General features: G+C 40.0%; 1 pseudogene; it reads right to left on the reverse strand.

Moving 5' to 3' along the window:
* Positions 1-22,499: 22,499 nt before the first annotated feature.
* Positions 22,500-23,879, reverse strand: LOC100498356 (annotated as a pseudogene).
* Between the last annotated feature and the right edge of the window lie 951 nt (positions 23,880-24,830).

Consider the following 24,830-nt stretch of genomic DNA (forward strand, 5'->3'; position numbering starts at 1 on the left):
ATTCCCTTTTCTCTGTAATAATAAAACAGTACCTGTACTTGATCCCAACTAAGATATAATTACCCATTATTGGGGCAGAACAGCCCTATTGGGTTTATTTCATGTTTAAATGATTCCCTTTTCTCTGTAATAATAAAACAGTACCTGTACTTGATCCCAACTAAGATATAATTACCCCTTATTGGGGGCAGAACAGCCCTATTGGGTTTATTTAATGGTTAAATGATTCCCTTTTCTCTGTAATAATAAAACAGTACCTGTACTTGATCCCAACTAAGATATAATTACCCCTTATTGGGGGCACAACAGCCCTATTGGGTTTATTTAATGGTTAAATGATTCCCTTTTCTCTGTAATAATAAAACAGTACCTGTACTTGATCCCAACTAAGATATAATTACCCCTTATTGGGGGCACAACAGCCCTATTGGGTTTATTTCATGGTTAAATGATTCCCTTTTCTCTGTAATAATAAAACAGTACCTGTACTTGATCCCAACTAAGATATAATTAATCCTTTTTGGAGGCAAAACAATCCTATTGGGTTTAATTACTGTTTAAATAATGTTTTTAGTAGACTTAAGGTAGGAGATCTGAATTACAGAAAACCCCAGGTCCCGAGCATTCTGGATAACGGGTCCCATACCTGTACTTTACTAATGAGTCAATTTTCTCCTCGTCTAACTTCACCAAACTTGGGGCATTTATTGACATTCCGATTTTTGTTTTTTTTTTGTTTTAGAGTTTTTTGAAACCATGACTAAACTCACCAGAAATGTCAATCATTTATCAAAAGATCTGAATTGAAAAAGCACAAATGAAAAAAGACAAGGAAGAAACATGAAAAACGCAACTTTTTCATATTGTCGTGAAAAAAAAGTGACTGATTAATATTGCTGAACAAATGACAGTGCCAAAACCCCCCAAAAACCCCCCAAAGATCTTCCAGTTAATTTCCAGTTGGGGCATCTGCCAATGACTTCTGCATGATCTGGACATGTTTTAGATGGCGTATTTTTGCTTTTGGATTTGTAATTTTTTTGTCACATGATAAATCGCAAAAATCGCCTTTTTCATGAGAAAACGGTATTTTGGTACTATTATAAAAAAATAATGTTTATAATAGTGATGAGCAATTGGGAACCTGCTGAAAAATTTGGGAAACGCCAAAAATTTGCAAAACTTATTTGCCATGACCACAATTTTTTTACGTGATCGCAACTTTTTTCTCACTCTGCAAATTTTTGTCGCAGCAAATTTTAGAGCCAGTTTCGTAAGAAAATTCACCAATGCCGAAATGCAGAATTTTGCATCGAATCAATGCCTGGGGAGAAAAATCTCATCACTAATTAATACATGCTCCCCTTAGTCTCAATTCACCAGGAATATTTTCACAACATATCTCATATTTACCAAAAATCATAAGTACGCTTCTAAGAGAAATTTTGCCTGGTGAAAAGATGTACATTTTTCACCAGTGTGATGTACAATTTGCACCAGTGTGAAGATAATTTGCCAAAACTTCTCATAATCATCTTTTAGTAAATTCTTGTAGCGAATTATCATACTTGGCGAAAATACACCGACATTCAACATTTGTTTGTTGGTAAATATGCTCCTATGTCTTCTTAAACCTAAAACTGATAGGGAACAAGAGCTGACAGAAGGTAGGGCTCTGGGCTGTGAGCCTATTATCGGTGCATTTGCTCATGGATATGTAATTATTTAGAAAAACAAATGGACCTCAGCTTCATTAATAGGTCTGTGTTTGAACAGATCCATATTGCTGAAGAATGCTCACCACTAAGTACTGGGCATTCTGTTTCAGGGTAGAAATGTGTTGGGCTTTAAAGGAGAAGGAATCACTTACCTGAAACCCTGGGCCAGTGCTCCTGTTTGCTAAAAACTGCCCTGGCCCAGGGTATTTCTGCAGAAGATCCTTTTGACCATCTTCTCCAGAATATTTTTTTTGTTCCGGTTCGGGCAGGCGAATGAGCAGTAGAATTAAAACCGAACTTAGAAACAAAAAAGCACGTCCGCACCACGGTGAAAAGAAGGGAGAAGGGGAAGAAAGGTTACGCTGAAGAACTTCTGCAGAAGTACCCCTGGCCAGGGCAGTTTCCTGCTAACAGGATGTAATAAAGGGGGGTGGACTTTTATTAATATTAATAATTTGTATTTATTGACATTATTAATAAATATGCTGGATCAATGATTAAACCTTCTGATAGACTGTTAGTGAGCAATAACTTACACACACACAATTAATAATAGAATCAAATAGATTTACTTATTTTTGTATGATTATAGTTACAAGCATAGCCAGTTCTGCATCAATTCAGCACAATCGGGGAGCCCCACAATCTTTGGTGCAAGACCTTTTAGGTTCCCGATAACCAAGCGATGATCCAAATGTCCCGGCACTCGTTCAGGAGTCCCAGGCAAAGCTACTGACACATGCTGGGGGCTCCCTTTTTTAGTTCTTAGCAAAACCCCCAACACCAAGTGCTGACTTGTGCAATATTGTGTACAAACATTTGTCATGAACAAAAGATCTAACTATACAATTTATTAGCTTTGTAGCAGGCTTTATTTATTTCTTAAATAAGTTGTACATAGAGTATATTGTCTATCAGCTGTCTGTTTATTCCAAGGATATTTGCGGGGTAACAATACCTGGGTTTACTGTTTACCCAGCAATATACATAGAACAAAGACATTGTACCTTGAACATTGGACAATAACTGTCCCAAAATCTGCTGCTTTTACTTGACTTAAACCTAAGATTTGATTCATATGTCAAAGCAGATGTACAGGTATATATTGTACAGTAAATCATTATAAAATCAATAGAAAATCCACCGTGCTACACAGGAGCACCAGTTTGGGGTATTAGGTAAGGTATTACAATCACTGGGTACCTAACCTAACATTTGCCCCCCACCAGTGAATTAGACTTTCCTTCTCCTATAAGGCGATGTATTATTATTATTGTTGTTCAGCAATGGGGGAATATTCTGTTTATTTGACATGACTTATTCTCTAGGCTGATGGCAGAAATATTTCCAAATGATGACGGTAATTTAAAAAGGAAAAAAAAAAATTGTGCATAGCAATGAATTGCTGAAGGTTATATATCTCAGAGATAAGTTAGGCAGGTGTTTAACTGCAGGCAGTTTATTTATCAGATGGTGTTATCCATTAGTGGCAGGAGTGTAAATCTCTAAATACTAAAATAAATTCCACTTAGGAGAAATCCTGATGATTGAAAATGAAATGTCTATTAAACTGAACAGATTTATTGAACTTTACGGGAGTAGAGAGACATCAGCCCTTAGTGCATTTGCTTGTAGTGGGGAATAAAAAAAACCAAGTAACGACCTCCGACTGTCAAGATATATGTTTCCTTTGCTTCTTGTTCGACTGTAGATATGATGGTAAGAAAAAGGCTCGAAATGTGTTTGTTTTTGTAACAAAATGCACAAAGGGTCTTATTTGTGCCAGTCAGCAGCGTAATTATATTGTCTGAAGTCATGTTGTTTTGAGAGAAAAATAAAGAAAAAAATATTTCGGTACCAGTGAAAGAGTAGTTTCTTATTTCACCAGATTTTGGTCTTCTTCAAAGTAGCAATTGGTTAGTTATAAAATCAGAATGTTTTTTTATTGAAGGTGATATATTTTTTGAAACTGGAATGGATATTTTAGCAAGACAGGTGAACTTTACTGAAACTCCATTACAAATCTATTGGTGGGTAGTAGGATCCCCATGATCTTGGGCAATCATCTTTCTTGAATAAAGCTCTTCACTCTCCTATAATATATCATGGTTTTTACAAAGTCAGAGATGAAAAAATAGTCACAATATGAACCTGTGAAAAATGTTGGAAACTTAAATTTTTGTTAAAAATAATAATAGGAAAGGAAAGTTGCAAATGCATTTTTTTTTTTACTTTCCACCTTAGTAAATGACTATATCGTACAATACCAAAGCCTTGCATGGCTCTGGCTGTATATGCTGGTCGGGCTATGGTTACACATATTCAAGCAACATATAACTAGCGATGAGTGAATTTTTGGGGCAGGCATAGATTCGCAGGCAATTTCCAATTGTTTTGTGAAACTTCAACAGAAAATTGAAGCGGAAAAATTTAGCCCGTCAAAATTGGCACGGGCTTGTCAACAAAAAGTCACGGGCGACAAAATGGTCATGTGACAGATTGTCTCATCACTGCTTATAACCTCTTGGAAGTATTCATACAAGTGTTGCAGAACCCTTTTTACATTTTAATGAAAATAAAGAAGCCGGAGTTCCCCTTTAAAAATGGAACTAACTGTAAACTTATATAGATAATCTGCAATCGTGGCCAACTCCCTTGGGATACCCTCGACTTTCAGGATAGTGTATTTCGTGTAAGAGCCTTTCTTACTTTTGTATGTGCCCAAAATGAAACGACACATAACAAAGATTTTTGTTTGGCAAGCCAGCCAGGGAGTTTTTATACAGGTCAGATTTTAACCTTGAAATCTGTTCAACTGGCAGAATATTAGAAGGCTTTTGTGTTTCTCTTTTTGATATTTTTAAAAATCCGATGTGTTTGTGCACAGTAAGCAAGGACAGCGGGTCAGGGCACAGGCAAACATTGTCACTGGTTTTCCCACATAATTTATCTCTCGGTCTCTTGAGCTCCAAAAAGTACATTGGAAGCTCAGAAACTGGCAATATTATCTGAAAATACAATATGTAATACATCAGTAATAGGTTTCTTTCTCTCAAAGCAGCAGTTTTCCTTTTGCTAGACTGACTGAGGAACTGAGGTTTTGTAAGGAAGATATCACTGAATTTTTGTATGGCTTTCAGCATTTAAAGCGCTACACTACCATCAGAGCTAGTGTGGCTTCTTAAAGGGATTCAGTCTTGGTAAACCATGTTTTTTTGTTGTTTTTTTTTTTTTCAAAATGTATCAGTTAATAGCACTGCTCCAGCAGAATCCTGCACTGAAATCAGTTTTTCAAAAGAGCAAACAGAGGTTTTTCTATTTGATTTTGAAATTTGACATATTCTTAGTTTCCTGATTGCTCTCAGCCATGTGACTTGAGCTCTGATAAACACCAGTCTCTCTTTATGGCTGTGTTGCAAAGTGAAATGAAATCACTTCCTTTCTTCCTTCCCCCAGCAGCCGATCAGCAGAACATTGGTAGGGTAACCAGATAACAGTTCCCTGACATCTGCTTTGTTAAAAATATTCCCATGCCCCACCTATTGGTAGGTATGAGAACAGCACTTAATAGTAAAAATTCAAGTCCGGCTTACCCATGTCATGACTCCTCCAGTTACACTGAATAGGGGAAATCATAGCTTATCTGAAAGCAGTTCTATTGTGTAGTGCTGGCTCTTTCTCAAAGCTCAGACTCAGCAAAATGACCTGAGATGGCGCCTACATACCAATATTACAGCTAAAACAAAAATACATTTATTGGTTCAAGAATAATATTTTAAATGAATTAATTAATTATTTGCAAGGTACACAGTATTTGAAGAGAAACTCATTGAAGTCAATGGGCAACAATACTTTTATGTTTTTTATTACGTGCGCAACTTTTTTTTTCTCCCTTCGAATGTATTTTTTGTATGTTTTGTTTTCACTCCCACAGCGTGACAAAAGATCTGTGAAATGGCGTAAATGTTGCACGTCATTTTTTTAAATGACATTTCTTATGAAACAATTGTTTTCATGCGGGCGACAATTTTTTGTTGCGCTGCAAATTTGTTTGTGAAGATTTTTTTGCCCGTTTTACCGGGCAAAAAAAATGGAGAAATGCAGAAATTTGCTGCAAATCCATGCCTGACGAAATTATTTTACCCATCACTAGGGGTAATCCACAGCAACCAATCAACAGGTAGAATTTACCGGTCATCTGTTTAAAGAATAAGTAAACCTTTTTTTTTTTTTCAATCAGTAAAATTACTCTAAACAGCCTCCAGAATTACCTACCTTTGTCCCAGCATTCTCTCTGACCTGGTTCCTCAGTCAGAAGGTTTGTTTTTCTTTGCTTCCTTGTGCAGAGTGAAGCCCCACCCCCACTTGCTGTTCAGTTTTCTCTTCAATTCGACTACTGTTGTCGACCTGGAGAGCCTTCTGCGCATGCCTGGAGGCAGCAGGAGCCAGTCTGTGCATTAGTAGGGTTTTTTTTTTTTTTATGAGAGACCTGAACAGGAAGTGGGGGCGGGGCTTCACTCTGCACAAGGAAGCAAAGAAAAATGAACACCTTCTGACTGAGGAACCAGGTCAGAGAGAATGCTGGGACAAAGGTAGGTAATTCTTGAGGCTGTTTAGAGTCATTTTACTAATAGAAAAAAGGCTTAGTTATTCTTTAAAAGCCAACATCTTATTGGTTGCTATGGGATACTACTCCTGGGCAAATGTATTGCCTTTTATTACATTTGGGGGAAAACCTGGTAAATTATTCAGTGGTTTATTTACATATATAGCCAGTTATTTTGAAATAGGGCTTAATTAATTTTTTTTATTAAAAAATATACTTTTTTTGTAATTAATAAATATCTTTTATAATTTTTTTAGCTACAATTTTCACTTTCCAATTAAACTAACCAAGCTGGTATTCGGAATGTCTCTTGTACAGTAACTGGGAAAATGGAAGATAGCATTTTGTTAGCAACTAGATGGCACTGTGGAATGTGATATGAGAGTATGCTAAAAGGGAAAAAACCTGGATTGGTAAGCACTGTTTAATAGTTTCTTGCACAGGAGATTTACCGTATGCTATTTAAATCTCTCCTTAAGGCAGGTGGTGAGTAAAAAGCAGTGCAAGGATAGCCAAGACTTTATGTAAACATGCTCACATAAATCACAATAAGGGATTGTTGTGCAAATACAGTATGTAGGGGGGTACAAAAAGGGAAAGCTAACTCATATCATAGTCAATGTATATCCTAATTTATTCTGAAACTAAAAATTCCTCCTTCAAAATATCCGTGTCTCACATCGACATTGTTTTGAAAGACTCCGCAGCTATTTTTATCCGTATTTGCAATTATTTTATGCATGGAAATGTACAGGCATATTTATTTTTAAATAATAGAGTGAGTATTTAAGGTGGCCATACACGGGCTGATTTTAGCTGCCAATATTGGTCCCTTAGACCGTTTCAGCAGCTTATCGGCCCGTGTAGGGGCAGAAACAATGGGCCTGCCCAACCGACCGACATCTGGCCTGAAATTGGGCAGATATCGATCGGGCAGGTTAAAAGATTTAGTCGGATCAGGGACAACATTGGCTCGTTGATGCGGTCCCCTAATAGAGATGTAGCGAACTGTTCGCCGGCGAACTAATTTGCGCGAAGATCGGGTGTTCGCAAGTTCGCGAACTTTTCGCGATGTTCGCAATTTGGGTTTGCCTAGGTGTTTTTCCGCTGCATTTTTTCTCGGTCTAAAAACGCCGCACAAGCCACACGTAACGTTTTTCAGCCTAGTACTGGTGTAAGCAAATCCCGTTTCCATGGTGCTAATAGTGCCAAATAGCAAAAAACGCTGCGTATTTCCGCTAGGTCTGCCAGCTGACTTTGCGTATACATAGGAATAGCTTGCGTTTTTACGCAACGCTGTTTCAACAACGTATTTTTCAGAGAAATTTTTGCCCTTGATCCCCCTCCTGCATGCCCCTGTCCAGGTCGTGGCACCCTTTAAACAACTTTAAAATCAGTTTTCTGGACAGAAATGGCTTTTCTAGGTTTTAAAGTTGGCTTTCCCATTGAAGTCTATGGGGTTCGCAAAGTTCGTGAACGTTCGCACTTTTTGGCGGAAGTTCGCGGACTTTTTTTTTGAGGTTCGCTACATCCCTATCCTCTAACCGATTGCCCCATTGCCGCCATTATAATGGGGCCAGACGATTGAATTAGCCTACATTTCCCCGTAGGTGGGGATATCGGGAGAAAATTGCCAAGCGAGCGGATCTTTACGTGTATGGGCACCTTTAGACTTTTCAAACCCATTGCAAAGCTAGTGTTAACTTAAACAAATAAAACAAGTCTCCTATCAGAATTACAGACTGGAGAAGACATAAGACTTTTTGCTCATGTAGAGTAGGTTAGACTGCGGGCAGAGAACATGAGAATAAGACTTTGTCATTGCATTGCTTATGGTTCCAATACAAAGCCTTAGACCATTTAATCATGTGGCTGTTTAGTTGTCAAAAAACAGTAAATACACAGGGAGACTTATTTATCGGTTCTCGAATTTGAGAATTTTACTGGAGCTTTTTGTTTTCAATTTGAAATTTTACTGAACTCAAATGTCTATTTACTTATTAAACCTATACAGGTATAGGACCTGTTATCCAGAATGCTCAGGACCTGGGGATGTTTTCACAATTTGCATCTCCATACCTTAAGTATACTAAACAATCATTTAAACATTAAATAAGCCCAATAGGAATGGTTTGCCCCCAATAATGATTGAGTCTAGTGGAGATGGTCTTCCTGCAGGGCCGCCATCAGAAACTCTGGGGCCCTGCACAGGTTATTATATGGGGACCCCCATGAACACAAGCGCTCAGTACCCACATTTTGGCCACACCCCTTGTTTGTGCAATATAAACAGCTCTATAATAAGCAGTTCATATAAAGAGTTCCATTGATTAATGTACTAATAATTCAGTCAGTTTATTGGGGGTCAGTGGAGTTTGCCCTGAGTTTAACCCCTTCCCACCTACCTTCCCCTGCTCTGCACTGTCATTGCTTGATATGGAAGTTTTCCCTTTAGTTATGTAAACTGCGTAAGTTTAGGGGCCCCAAAGATCTTGCTGTGGGCCCCAAAAACTAGTCAGCAGTAATTAAAAAAAATAATAATGTCAGTATTTTAAATGGGTGGGGGGGGGGGGTCAGTGGAGTTTATATGTAAGTTACTTGAGTTTCTTTGAAAGTAACGTAAGTTTTTGCACAAGTTACGTAAATTTTGTAAATGTAGGGGCCCAATGATGTTGCTGTGGGGCCCATTCCCACTGCTGGAAAATTCATGTAGGAGCCGATGATAAAATTTAGTAAATAGCTTCTAAAATTAACATTCACCCAGTGGGTGAGCTTTAGCCTATAGGACAGAGGTCCCCAACCTTTTTTTACCCGTGAGCCACATTCAAATGTAAAAAGGTTTGGAGAGCAACACAAGCATAAAACATGTTCCGGGGGGGGTGCCAAATAAAGACTGTTATTGCCTATTTGGTAGCCCCTATGTGAACTGGAAACCTATGGGATGTTTTGTTTGTCAGTATACCTGGTTTTTATGCAACCAAAACTTGCCTTCAAGACAAGAATTAAAAAAATAAGCCCCTACTTTTAGGCCACTGGGAGCAACATCCAAGGGGTTGGGGGGCAACATCCAAGGGGTTGGGGAGCAACATCCAAGGGGTTGGGGAGCAACATCCAAGGGGTTGGGGAGCAACATCCAAGGGTTGGGGAGTAACATCCAAGGGTTGGGGAGAAACATCCAAGGGGTTGGGGAACAACATCCAAGGGTTGGGGGCAACATTCAAGGGGTTGGGGAGCAACATCCAAGGGTTGGGGGCAACATCCAAGGGGTTGGGGAACAACATCCAAGGGTTGGAGGCAACATCCAAGGGTTGGGGAGCAACATCCAAGGGGTTGGGGAGCAACATCCAAGGGGTTGGGGAACAACATCCAAGGGTTGGGGAGCAACATCCAAGGGTTGGGGAGCAACATCCAAGGGGTTGGGGAGCAACATCCAAGGGTTGGGGAGCAACATCCAAGGGTTGGGGAGCAACATCCAAGGGGTTGGGGAACAACATCCAAGGGTTGGGAAGCAACATCCAAGGGGTTGGGGAGCAACATCCAAAGGGTTGAGGGCAACATCCAAAGGGTTGGGGGCAACATCCAAGGGTTGAGGGCAACATCCAAAGGGTTGGGGGCAACATCCAAAGGGTTGGGGGCAACATCCAAGGGGTTGGGGAGCAACATCCAAGGGGTTGGGGAGCAACATCCAAGGGGTTGGGGAGCAACATCCAAGGGTTGGGGAGCAACATCCAAGGGGTTGGGGAGCAACATCCAAGGGGTTGGGGAGCAACATCCAAGGGTTGGGGAACAACATCCAAGGGTTCGGGAGCAACATCCAAGGGGTTGGGGAGCAACATCCAAGGGGTTGGGGAGCAACATCCAAAGGGTTGAGGGCAACATCCAAAGGGTTGGGGGCAACATCCAAGGGGTTGGGGAGTAACATGTTGCTCACAAGCCACTGGTTGGGGATCACTGCTATAGGATAAACCAATGTAAATGAGATTTTTTTTTTAGGAGTTTGGAATTCATTCCCATTATTACAGAGAAAAAGGAAATCGTTTTTATAAATTAGAATTATTTGCATATAATGGAGTCTATGGGAGATAGCCTTTCTGTGATTCGAAACTTTCTGGATAATGGTTTTCCGGATCCCGGATCCCATACCTGTACTTTTGTTTGTGTATACTGTGCCAAGGAGAAATAACATTATGGCACCTTCTAAAATACAGTTGTAGCCTTGCACATTGCAGCACAAAATGAACATTTTCCAATCAAAAAATAAAAAACAAAATCATAAAAATACATATAAAAAGCAAAATAACACAGACTAAACCAACTCTTCTTAAGTGTTTGACTCAACTGTGTCCGTATGGCACATTTCTGCCCATTGTAGTACTGAGGCATAATGCTCAGCTAAAGCTCCTTTCATCTGTGCAAATCAATCTCCTCCAAGAAGTGTTTCCTAGGGGCATCTTTCTAGACTGATTATCGAGTAAAACCTTGTTAATCTCCTAGAGGGGTGGGTTTTTATTTGCTTTGTAAAGCTTTTCCAAAATAGAGAGCGTCTAAGATACTTAAAGGAGAATGCAAGTCAAAATGTAAAAAGCATAGTGCCCAATAGTCCTCCTATTGTTTAGTAAAAACCCCACACTTTTGGCTCACCTAATCACATATTTACTCACTCACACTTACTCACATTTTCTAGAACAGGCAGCCATCTTTAAAAAGGTATTCTCCCTTCCTTTCCCTCCTTGCTTCATACTGCACATGTGTTTCATTCCCTCCCCCCCTCCCCTCTGCCAGATCCGCTTCTGATTGGCTGGTGGGCATGTGTAGCTCAGAACAGGAGACAGGATCAAGTTACACACATGCTCAGAGAATAGGAAGGCTGCCGCTGGCACCTACAGGAAGGGGAGAGAGATTTCAGTGATGTCACTGTAGGCTTCACTATTTTTCCTCCATGATTCAAGGGTATTTTTGCGCTAATAATCATAAATTTGAATTTATTAAGTGACAGAAAATTTGAAAAATTCAGCATCTGAGATCTTGCAAGGTTTTGTGGAGCTCAAGGGGCTGTTCGAGGCAGAAATGTAATTGTTTAGTCAGTTGGAGTTTTGTTTTGTTTTTTTTACTTTTTTTGGGCTTTGTAATTAAAATGATCTGAAAATTACTCATTTCAACATTTTATCAATGGCTTCATGAAAACAATGTTAAAGGGATTCTGTCATGATTTTTATGGGGTACTTTTTATTACTAAATGCTGTTTACACAGCAAATAATTCCCTCTGCCATTTAACATTTTATTCTTGAACCAACAAATGTATTTGTAGCTGTAATATTGGTGTGTAGGCGCCATCTCAGTGCCTTGTGCCTGAGTCTGAGCTTTCAGCCAGCGCTACACATTAGAACTGCTTTCAGCTAACCTATTGTTTCTCCTACTCCCATGTAACTGGAGGAGTCCCAAGCCGGACTTGGATTTCTTACTATTGAGTGCTATTCTGATACCTACTGGGAGCTGCTATCTTGCTCCCTTCCCATTGTTCTGCTGATCGGCTGGTGGATGGGGGGGGGGGATATCACTCCAACTTGCAGCGCAGCAGTAAAGTGTGCCTGAAATATATTTGACTAGCAATCCCCAAAGCTATGGCAATTGTTCTTATTATTTCATATTTTAAAAAGGATTCTGGCATTCCATGTGTAAGCAAATTACTCTTTTGATTTTGTATTCATTCTATTAAATGGGAAGCACTTCGCCCTGAATGGTTACATGGGCAACACCTGAATACTCTTAAGGGCAGATTCTTCAAAGTATGAGTTCGAATCCCGAAATGGTAAAATTCGGATTAGATATGATAATTTCTTTTTTCTGAAAAAATCGTATTAGTCTCAATAATATCGTATTGGCGATCCGAAAGTCACAAAATTTTCGTATCGAACGATCGTAAACGGCGGGAAAACCTTTTCGACTTTGATCCTTCTCTGCATGATTTTAAAAGTCTCCCATAGGGCTCAATGGCACTCTGCAGCTCTAACCCGGCCCAAGGAAAGTCTCCCATAGGGCTCAATGGCACTCTGCAGCTCTAACCCGGCCCAAGGAAAGTCTCCCATAGGGCTCAATGGCACTCTGCAGCTCCAACCCGGCCCAAGGAAAGTCTCCCATAGGGCTCAATGGCACTCTGCAGCTCCAACACGGCCCAAGGAAAGTCTCCCATAGGGCTCAATGGCACTCTGCAGCTCCAACCCGGCCCAAGGAAAGTCTCCCATAGGGCTCAATGGAACTCTGCAGCTCCAACCTGGCCCAAGGAAAGTCTCCCATAGGGCTCAATCGCACTCTGCAGCTCCAACCCGGCCCAAGGAAAGTCTCCCATAGGGCTCAATGGCACTCTGCAGCTCCAACCCGGCCCAAGGAAAGTCTCCCATAGGGCTCAGTGGCACTCTGCAGCTCCAACCCGGCCCAAGGAAAGTCTCCCATAGGGCTCAATGGCACTCTGCAGCTCCAACCCGGCCCAAGGAAAGTCTCACATAGGGCTCAATGGCACTCTGCAGCTCCAACCCGGCCCAAGGAAAGTCTCCATAGGGCTCAATGGCACTCTGCAGCTCCATCCCGGCCCAAGGAAAGTCTCCCATAGGGCTCAATGGCACTCTGCAGCTCCAACCCGGCCCAAGGAAAGTCTCCCATAGGGCTCAATGGCACTCTGCAGCTCCAACCCGGCCCAAGGAAAGTCTCCCATAGGGCTCAATGGCACTCTGCAGCTCCAACCCGGCCCAAGGAAAGTCTCCCATAGGACTCAATGGCACTCTGCAGCTCCAACCCGGCCCAAGGAAAGCCTCCCATAGGGCTCAATGGCACTCTGCAGCTCCAACCCGGCCCAAGGAAAGTCTCCCATAGGGCTCAATGGCACTCTGCAGCTCCAACCTGGCCCAAGGAAAGTCTCCCATAGGGCTCAATGACACTCTGCAGCTCCAACCTGGCCCAAGGAAAGTCTCCCATAGGGCTCAATGGCACTCTGCAGCTCCAACCCGGCCCAAGGAAAGTCTCCCATAGGGCTCAATGGCACTCTGCAGCTCCAACCTGGCCCAAGGATAGTCTCCCATAGGGCTCAATGGCACTCTGCAGCTCCAACCCGGCCCAAGGAAAGCCTTCCATAGGGCTCAATGGCACTCTGCAGCTCCAACCCGGCCCAAGGAAAGTCTCCCATAGGGCTCAATGGCACTCTGCAGCTCCAACCCGGCCCAAGGAATGTCTTCCATAGGGCTCAATGGCACTCTGCAGCTCCAACCCGGCCCAAGGAAAGTCTCCCATAGGGCTCAATGGCACTCTGCAGCTCCAACCCGGCCCAAGGAAAGTCTCCCATAGGGCTCAATGGCACTCTGCAGCTCCAACCTGGCCCAAGGAAAGTCTCCCATAGGGCTCAATGGCACTCTGCAGCTCCAACCCGGCCCAAGGAAACCCTCCCATAGGGCTCAATGGCACTCTGCAGCTCCAACCCGGCCCAAGGAAAGTCTCCCATAGGGCTCAATGGCACTCTGCAGCTCCAACCTGGCCCAAGGAAAGTCACGATACCGAAGCTTGAATGAATCCAAAACTTTCGTACTCGATGCGACAATACAATTTGGCGCATAATTTTTGAGGCACAGTATGACAAAGTTGCACAAAATAAAGAAAAAATCATCAAAAATATGCAAGGTACAAAAAAATATGAATAAGTTGTGTTCTGAGTACTTTGATGAATAGGCCCCTTCATATACTTTTTATAAAACTTAAATTTAACACCAAAAGTATGTTATTATTTTATGTAAGATGTCTTAAAGTGAGAGAGGATTAGTCAAGGAGATATCTGGGTTAATTAAATATTCTTTTTTGCCTCTACGTTGTGCCTCTAGCATAAAATAAGATTAAGGTTACAAGTGAAGTAAGCACTATTAACCATTGCTTTTCCTACATTTTTGTTGTATCAGCCTTTGAAAGACTCCTTGCCTTCCTATCTGTACACGTCCATCAGACTGCTCTTGATGAGCCTACTGCTTGAGTCTCGGGCTTCATGGGATCTAATCTAGACCAACACACACAAGTTGATTGTGTCTTCTTATGAACATGCCAGTCATCAGAGTGAGTCAGTACAGAGTTGCCTCTATATCAGGAGTGAAGTCTACCTCTGTGACATGCTCTCAGGGAAGCCTGAATGGCACCTTAATTGTCAGTTTACATTAGATCTTCTGAAGTCTGAGGCTCAAGCAGGGAGCCTGTCTCAAACAGTCTGAAGTCAGAAAGTCTTTGATGGCTAATATTTTCAATCCAGTTCCCAGACGTTTGAAAAATATATGTGTCTGTGTGATATACAGTATATATAAAAATATATACTTCTGCTGGCTCAGAAATAAAATATTGAAGACGACCATAAACATATTTTATGTATGAAGTAATGACAGTGCAGTTTGGTTTACTTTACAATCATTCAGTTGACTTAGTGATAAACTGCTGAAAACCCATATGGGCTTTATTTGCCTACAAACAAACAAGGGCACATTCACAATGCTCCACACAGTGTGCAAATTGCAAAAAAAGGCCACAATCAGGCATGTTTTTTTTCACCTTGCCCACTGTATGGGGATTGTGCTTATAGCCACAGGCCTCTGTGCTGCATTTCACACCGAATAGAGAATGGTCTGCGTTAGGCCTCGCTGGAGTCTAAAGGGGGGATTGGGGGCATATATGCATTCTTCCCTCCCATCTCTTTCCCACCATAATGTTTATGTAATTTGCATGGATAAGTTATGGAGCAAAAAGAGGTGCTTCCCATATACAGGCAGTAAGAATGGCTGCATCTCCAGATGCTTCTCTCAGCGTGTTCTGTCGGACTTCTGGAGCACTAAAACATTATTTTGCCTAGTCCTGTGCTTAAGGGCAAATGCCCATACCTGGTGCACTCTTACCTTCCAGTTTGTGCCTGTATGTTACCCAACCACTTAGATCGTAAGCTCTACGGGGCAGGGACCTCCTTCCCACTGTGTTTCATACCACATGGCACTTATATATATAAGAGGAAGAGTGGAGCACACCCTATAAGGGTACAAACGCCCTAGGTGCTGGCTAAAATGAGGGAATATATGGACAGAGAGCCGCACACACATGGACTTAGCAATAAAGTGAAAAAGTTTATTGAAAAAAAATCCAACGTTTCGAGTACTGACTGTACTCTTCCTCAGGGACAAACCAGGAAGAACCAGGTTTGTCCCTGAGGAAGAGTACAGTCAGTACTCGAAACGTTGGATTTTTTTCAATAAACTTTTTCACTTTATTGCTAAGTCCCTGTGTGTGCGGCTCTCTGTCCATATATATATATATATTTATTTATTGTATTTATTTATTATATCACTTGTCCTCCCTGTGTGTAATTGTGTATATTGTAAGATTGTACAGCGCTGCTTATCCTTGTGGCGCTTTATAAATAAAGTTATACATACATACAGTACATACATACTTTCTCCAAAACTTTCTGCTTTCAAAAGGTCTCTTAAAACACATTTCTTCAAAGAAACTTACGCTCATGTAGTTTAGCACAGTGTGCACTATATGCTGCTAAATGAATTGCACAATGGCACTTTTCTCACCTTGCCAGCTCCTAATCTTGCCCATCCCTGTACCATATGTCCCATACCCCTTCTTTGTTTTTGATTGTAAGCTTGTTGGGGCAAGGAGCTCCTTGACATGTAATAATAATAATAATGCCGACGGTGTACTTTACTGGAATGGCCATATTCCTATGTAGGAAATAGTTGAAAGTTAAAACATATGGAATACAGAAAACCTTCACTAAACCACATATTTATAAAGAGTGAATACTCACAGCACTAACATGTAGGTCACTGTATATCAAACACAGTTTAGAAGGCGCTAAAAGGTTGTTGCCCTATTCAGTAACGATAATGAGAAGATTAAGGACATAAGAGCCTGCCTCCTTGCAACCTTCCCTACTCATTTCTTGAGGATACTTCATAATGCAAACCAGGGCATTAATTGTTATTTGTAATTATGTTCATGACTTATAACTACGACCCATAAGGGATTATTTATGAAAATTCCCATTTGTGTCATTTTCTCATTTTTTTTCTTCAAATAGCCTGTGTAAAAAATGCTCAAATTTGTATTTTACTCATTTAGGTAAAAAAACAATTGGAAAACTAAAATCAGAAGACTAAATACTTAGGACAGCTCCCATTGACTTCTACATGTCCTTCCAGTTGCCGAAGTTTTACACTGTTTTACAAAAGTTTTTTTGCTTAATAAATATCTAAAATTCAAGTTTTTTTTAAACCACAATTCAAATTCATGATTTTTAGCGGAAAAAAAATGTAAATCCAAATGTTGATTAATAACCCCCTTGGTGGGGCATTTACTAATAGTGATGAGAAAATTTTTTCTTTCGCAGAAATTCACCACGAAAAAATTTGTTGCGCACCAAAAAAAGTTGCGGTCGCTTCAAATTGGGCACCGTCGCATCAAAATAGGTGCGGTCATGTTAAAATAGGCATGGTCACATCAAAAAGTTGCGCGTGGCAAATAAAAGTCACGTGACACCTGCGTTTCGTGAATTTTTTTGCTGTTTCACAAAAATTTCTGTAGTTTTGCATATTTTTTGGCGAAACAAAGAGGGACAGATTCGCTCATCACTATTTGCTAACATTAATATTCTATTTTTTGTGCTAAAATTCAAGTTTTTAGTATGCCATTTATTGGGCCTGATTCACTAAAGTGCGATAAATTTTATTGCACGCTTTTTTGCGTTAAAAAAGTCGCCATATCGCATGCGTTATTTTTCGCGTGACCGCATGCGTTAATTTTCGCGCTGGAAAAAATACGATCGCATGATTCACAAACAGTAACGCGCGCAAAATATCGCATTAGGCTATGCGAAAATTAACACCTACTTCAGGCAGGCGATAATTATAGAGTAAATGAGCTTTTGGCAATAAAATATGGACTTTGCAGTGTTATTTATTCAAGTCTGTGTTTCCCCTAGAGTGACGCAGCCGCCAGTTTGCAGGGAAATGTTCATTTTTTATACAGTAATTTTCTGCAAGTATTGGCGTGTATGGCTAACATGAGTGCGTTTATTCGCGTGACTATTTATATGCGGCTACAATTGATGAAATGTTTCGCCAGGCATGGACTTGCAGCAAATTTTTGGACGTGCAGCGAATTTTTCCGCGGCAAATTTTTTCATGTGTTTCGCAAAACAATCCGCCAATGGCAAAACGCATGAAAAAATTCCCCACGCAAAAATTCACCGCACGTCCAAAAATTTACACAGGCGTCAAAAAATAATAGTCACACGGGCAACAATTTTTTTGCCCGCACAACATTTTTGCCGTTTCGTGGATCTTTCAAAAGATTTGCTAATTTTTCACTAAAGATAACCAGAACACATTTGCTCATCACTAGTGGCTACTATTTATAAGCATCTACTATTTATATGCTACCATTTATATGTGGCGAATATTTATATACACCATTTATATGTGGCGACAATTTATATACACTATTTATAAGCTACTATTCATATGCGGCGACTATTTGCGTGCGTTATTTAGTGCATGTACCATCATATACCGCTTGAAAATAGTCATCGCAAGTTAAATAACGCATGCAATATCGCGCGTAAAATAGCGCAAGTATGCTTATAGTGAATCGTGCGAAAAGTCGCGAAAATTAAGGCGCGATAACATTTTTAACACGCTATAAATAGCGCACGTTTTCTCGCACTTTAGTGAATCAGGCCCATTATGCGTCAAAACTGCAATAAATCCGGAAGACAAAATACTCCATCTAAAAACTGTTGCGGGTCATACTTTTTCAATTCAGATCTTTTAACCAATAATATGGGTAGTGATGGGAGAAATAATTCTCAAGGCATGGATTCGTGACAAATTTCTGCGTTTCGCCATTGGCAGATTTTTTTGCAAAATGGATGACAAAATTTGCCGCACAAAACTTGGTTGTGCAACAAAAAATTGTCACCTGCATCAAAAAATAATGGGCTCGTCAAAAAATTGTTGCACAACGTGCATCAGAAAACAATCGTGCACGGCGACAATTTTCTGTGACACGCAACATTTTCGGGACAGATTCGCTCGTCATTAGATACGAGTTTAGTTTTGATTCCAAAAAACTACAAAAACCACGAAGATGAGAATCCCTATAAATGGGCCTCCCTGCCTCTCAGGTATGAAGTGAAGTATGCATTGTGCTGCAACAATTCAGGTTCTTCATTCAGCTGGAGTGCATGTCTCTTTAGAGAGCGCAACATGCAGGATTGTGTTTTTGGAGAATGCAAATACAGAACAAGATCACGACGCTAACACCTTTATCAAAGAAACCGGCTGCTTGGCTTCTTTCCTCGGCTGCTTAGGAGAGAGGCTGTTACATTCTTCTCTCTTCAGCGCTCAATTCCATTATATTTGTGGATCATTTTTGACATCCTGACATTTGTCATCCCCCTTTTTAAGAGAACTATTAATTTTCCCTTTATCTGTAAATGTCAACATGTCATCTATTCATAAGATGATTAGTGTTCCTAGAAACCTGGTTTACAGGCATAACTTGATTTTTTTTTTATTTTATAACTAAATATTCTGCCTTTCAAAAACACTGATATTTCAGTTCTTTCAATAAAATATTTCTAAAAAAAAAAAAAATGGAGTTCTAAATTTTACAAATGTGTTGGCTTAGGGCGAAGACACACGGGGCGATTAGTCTCTCAAATAATTCTAATTTTTAAAAATGATTCCCTTTTCTCTGTAATAATAAAACAGTACCTGTACTTGATCCCAACTAAGATATAATTACCCCTTATTGGGGGCAGAAAAGCCCTATTGGGTTTATTTAATGGTTAAATGATTCCCTTTTCTCTGTAATAATAAAACAGTACCTGTACTTGATCCCAACTAAGATATAATTACCCCTTATTGGGGCAGAACAACCCTATTGGGTTTATTTAATGGTTAAATGATTCCCTTTTCTCTGTAATAATAAAACAGTACCTGTACTTGATCCCAACTAAGATATAATTACCCCTTATTGGGGGCAGAACAGCCCTATTGGGTTTATTTCATGGTTAAATGATTCCCTTTTCTCTGTAATAATAAAACAGTACCTGTACTTGATCCCAACTAAGATATAATTACCCCTTATTGGGGGCAGAACAGCCCTATTGGGTTTATTTCATGGTTAAATGATTCCCTTTTCTCTGTAATAATAAAACAGTACCTGTACTTGATCCCAACTAAGATATAATTACCCCTTATTGGGGGCAGAAAAGCCCTATTGGGTTTATTTAATGGTTAAATGATTCCCTTTTCTCTGTAATAATAAAACAGTACCTGTACTTGATCCCAACTAAGATATAATTACCCCTTATTGGAGGCAGAACAGCCCTATTGGGTTTATTTCATGCTTAAATGATTCCCTTTTCTCTGTAATAATAAAACAGTACCTGTACTTGATCCCAACTAAGATATAATTATCCCTTATTGGGGGCAGAACAGCCCTATTGGGTTTATTTAATGGTTAAATGATTCCCTTTTCTCTGTAATAATAAAACAGTACCTGTACTTGATCCCAACTAAGATATAAATAATCCTTATTGGATGCAAAACAATCTTATTGGGTTTAATTAATGTTTTATTGATTTTTTAGTAGACATAAGGTATTGAGATCCAAATTACGGAAAGACCCCTTGTCCGGGATACCCTTAGTCCCGAGCATTCTGGATAACGGGTCCTATACCTGTACTTAAAAATCAGCCCCGTTGTAGGCAAAATTCTATAAATAATTCCCAGCTTTCCTTCAGATAAAATCCAACTGAAAAAATGCTCCCATTTCCCTATTGCTTGTGCTGTATATGTCAGAATAACATTTGAAGTTGCCTCTGCAGGAATAACACAGAAGGTAACACTAATATTTCTCCCCACTGTGGCCATGGTATTGGAATCAGTGGGACCAATTGTAAAAAAAATATAGTGTAAAAAACTTTTTCCATGCGTTGTGAAGTTTTTTTTTTTTACAGTTTTACATTGAATACAGTGACATGCATTTTATCAGTGTATATTGTATGTTGTTGTGCTTTATTCCCCACATACTTCTATAAGTAGGCCTCTTGTAGGTTGGAGATTCAAAAAGCCCAGTGTGCCATTGTCTGAAGTTGTATCTTTATGTAATTTGACATTTTATTGCAAAGAATGTATAAAGGAGCCTTACGTTTGCTTCAGGACACTTTGTGCCATTCCTGCCATTAAGCAGCATATTTTATAGTAGCAGGTCATTCCCTATTCTTCCCATTAGAGACTGCTGATGAGTTGTCCTTCACCGTTCAGAATAAATCAGTTAACACTCCTTGGCACATATGTAACTGCAGCACACTTAGGGCTCCCTGCTGCATTTGTGTGATATATAGCTTTACATTTCCTACAGAGAAGCCATAATCAAAAAAATATTGGATTGCCATGGTGCCTGGGCTCTGAGCCAGCGCTAGGTTGTGCCAGTTATGCCTCTCTCAAGGGACCCGGGCACGTGGTTTATAAATGTCACTAGGAATAAAACAATAGACCAGACAGGCACTCCAGATCTCCCAGTAAAAGTAAATGTAAAGCTCAGGTATCAGTAAAATCAAAAAAGTTTTATTTACATATACAGGTATAGGACCCGTTATCCAGAATGCTCGGGACCAAGGGTATTTCGGATACGGTGTCTTTCCGTAATTTGGATCTCCATACCCTAAGTCCACTAAAAAATCAATAAAACATTAATTATCCCCAATAGGATTGTTTTGCACCCAATAAGGATTATTTATATCTTAGTTGGGATCAATTACAGGTACTGTTTTATTATTACAGAGAAAAGGGAATCATTTAACCATGAAATAAACCCAATAGGGCTGTTCTGCCCCCAATAAGGGGTAATTATATCTTAGTTGGGATCAATTACAGGTACTGTTTTATTATTACAGAGAAAAGGGAATCATTTAACCATGAAATAAACCCAATAGGGCTGTTCTGCCCCAATAAGGGGTAATTATATCTTAGTTGGGATCAAGTACAGGTACTGTTTTATTATTACAGAGAAAAGGGAATAATTTAACCATGAAATAAACCCAATAGGACTGTTCTGCCCCCAATAAGGGGTAATTATATCTTAGTTGGGATCAAGTACAGGTACTGTTTTATTATTACAGAGAAAAGGGAATCATTTAACCATTAAATAAACCCAATAGGGCTGTTCTGCCCCAATAAGGGGTAATTATATCTTAGTTGGGATCAAGTACAGGTACTGTTTTATTATTACAGAGAAAAGGGAATCATTTAACCATTAAATAAACCCAATAGGGCTGTTCTGCCCCCAATAAGGGGTAATTATATCTTAGTTGGGATCAAGTACAGGTACTGTTTTATTATTACAGAGAAAAGGGAATCATTTAACCATTAAATAAACCCAATAGGGCTGTTCTGCCCCCAATAAGGGGTAATTATATCTTAGTTGGGATCAATTACAAGGTACTGTTTTATTTCTACAGTGAAAAAGGAAATCAATTTTAAAAATTTGAATCATTTGATCAAAATGGAGTCTATGGGAGACAGGCTTTCCATAATTTGGAGCTTTCTGGATAACAGGTTTCCGGATATGGGATCCCATACCTGTACAAGAATATAGAGAAACAACATCAATTGAAGCCTATTTATATTCTCCTTGTTTCCAGTGGAAATTATTCAGAGCATGTATTAAATGGCCACTATCTCTTAAATAGCTAGGGAACCTCAGATCAAGAGGTTGTAGGAAATGATCGATAAATTCACATACATTTTCTCCTAGAGAACCTATACCTGCAATTATTGGTCTCCCTAAAGGAGGGCTTTCTTTTTATGTATTTTTGGTAAGCAATGAAAGATTGCAGTTTTTGGTGTCTCGGGTTTCAGAAATGAAAATCATTTTTCATCAACGATGTTAAATTCTAGGGCTTCTTGCAATAAGGAGCCTAGCTCTGATCCAAAAGAACTATAGCCCTAGTATAGCGCTGCAGGAATAGTTACTCTTTAGCCTGGGATAGGCTCCTCCTTTAGTACAATCATAACTACCAAAGGGTTACGTCTCCCTCTAGGGTTTGACTCCACTTACAGGGAATAACACAACAAGGACACACTGATTCAAGTTTATTGCAATTTATTCATTACAATTCTATTTAACAACCATTACATATGAAAATAAAACATGCTTAAAGTCCATGCTTTGCTTGAGTGCAGTCTCTATTTGTGCTTTGTTCTTTCCAGTCTCTTGCCTGACCCTTTAGCACCCAGTGCTCCAGGTGAGGGCAGGATAACAATCTGCTTGACTTCATAATTTGTTATCAGGGGCAAAACGGAACAAATAATTATTCAACATAAGTCCCTCAGATCTGGATTATTCAACATAAGTCCCTCAGATCTGGATTATTCAACATAAGTCCCTCAGATCTGGATTGCAATGTGTCCATATTATCTTGCTTTGGGACACTGTTTTTCTGTATCTTTCAGTTAATACCAGCATTTTTCTCTATGTCCTCTGCGGCATCACCCATTGGGAATGAGTAGCCGTCTCCTAAGCCGCTGAAGATTGGGAGGAACCAATATCTCTTTTCATTTCCAAACACTTGTCTCAGATTCTTGCTGCAGCCCAAGTCATAGGGATTAATCTCTATATCATCAGAATACTCTCTATCAGTTACATTCTCTATAGCCAGGTTGAAATGGGCAATGGCAAATAGGAGTAAGAATAAAGAGAAGAGTGCAGTAACAACAAACATCCCAATGATAGGGATTTTGGAGTTGGTGTCCGGCACCCGATGAGTCCAGAATAGTATGGAGCAATAAAGCGACACTGCGCAACTGAATAGGCACAATAGCAGCGCATACATTATGCACTGGAGGAAAAACTTGTAGTTGGAAAATCCCACACAGTTGTTTAGAAATACGCAGTGATGATCCAGTTTCAGTACACAGATGTCACATATTGGGCAATGGTGGCACCTGTCTGGCTTTAGCGCTTGGCATTTCTCACAGTAGCTAATTTCTCTCGTATATATAGGCAAGTCTTTAGCCATACGGTCGAGGATCTCCTGCAACACTTCCAGCCTCTCATCGCTCAGGTATAGCTGCTTGTCGGCTTCCGATAGGCGGAATTTGGCAGGAGGGACAGCAGGAGGGGTCATAACAGTGCGGAGATAGCTCCACAGGCACAGGAGGTACAAAAGGTGGAAAATGACCAGGAAGGTCACCTTTGCCTCTAATACCTCTACTGTCAATATGCAGAGCTCCACAACAAATATATAATAGCAGGCACAAAGGAGCCCAATGAAGAACAGAACCAAGATCCGGCCGGTCGTCCTTTTACCGGCATGTTCATCTGCATTTCTCTGCTTTTCTTCTTTCATCTCTTCAATTTCATTAATTTGTATCTCAATAGGTTTTTCTTCTTTTGACATTAGGATATATTTGATATAATAATAAAAAGTTTGAAAAAAAATCAAGAAAGTGATAAAAGCTGAGTGACTGATGTGTTACCACCAGCGCTCAACAGTCAAATGACAAAGTAGATGAGTGAGTAACATCAACATCATCTCTCCTGTCTATGACATCACAATGGTCTCAACAGACTTTTCCTCTCTCCTGGCTGTGACATCACAATGGACTCAACAGACAGGACCTCTCTCCTGGCTGTGACATCACAATGTGCTCTGTACACAGCAAATAGGAAACCAGATGCTAACCTACAACAGTGTTACAGTATTAAATGGGATTTAATGTCCCCATTACTTTTAATGCTTTCTGAGTTATTTGTAGTTTTAGACAGTTAATAGCAGGCTCTCAGCTTAACATCTCTCTTAGAAGGTCAGCGTGCCATCAACCCAACTGTCTCTGTACTGTCAGTTAACCCTAGGGAGAGAAAGCAGTTGAGCCACAAAGCCTGGAATTAGCCTAAAAATTTGTATAAAACAGTATCTTACAAACTGCCAGTGAATTAGGCTTTCCTTGTCCTTTAAACAATATAGAGGTTATGGTGCCACCCCTTTCCAAGTGGAGGCTGCTGATAAATCACTATTGAGATTATCATGGGTAAACGCAGCTCCTTTTCTAAACAAATCTGTGCCCCCCCGAACCTATATTAGAAAGGAATTACTGCAGGCAATAAGGCTCTATAGAATTGGCCTGTGCCCTGTACCCTGTATAAAATACATTCATTAGTCTCTTAAGGAACTTTAGCACATGGTGCAAAGGGCACTTTTCATATCCCCAGGTCTTGTAGCAGCAATGTGGTGTTTTTGTATTAGTGTAAAAAGAATAAGTGTAAGTTTATAAAATGCCACAGGTTACACTGCATCATCACAATTGCACGGAATATGCCAATACGGATGCAAAAGCTTGTTTAATGGCATGTAATTCGCCAATGACTTAAGTCCATATGATTCCTTTAGAGTTCGATTAAACAAACAGGAAAACAT

Source organism: Xenopus tropicalis, chromosome 5, assembly GCF_000004195.4.
Source record: "Xenopus tropicalis strain Nigerian chromosome 5, UCB_Xtro_10.0, whole genome shotgun sequence".
NCBI lineage: Eukaryota > Metazoa > Chordata > Amphibia > Anura > Pipidae > Xenopus > Xenopus tropicalis.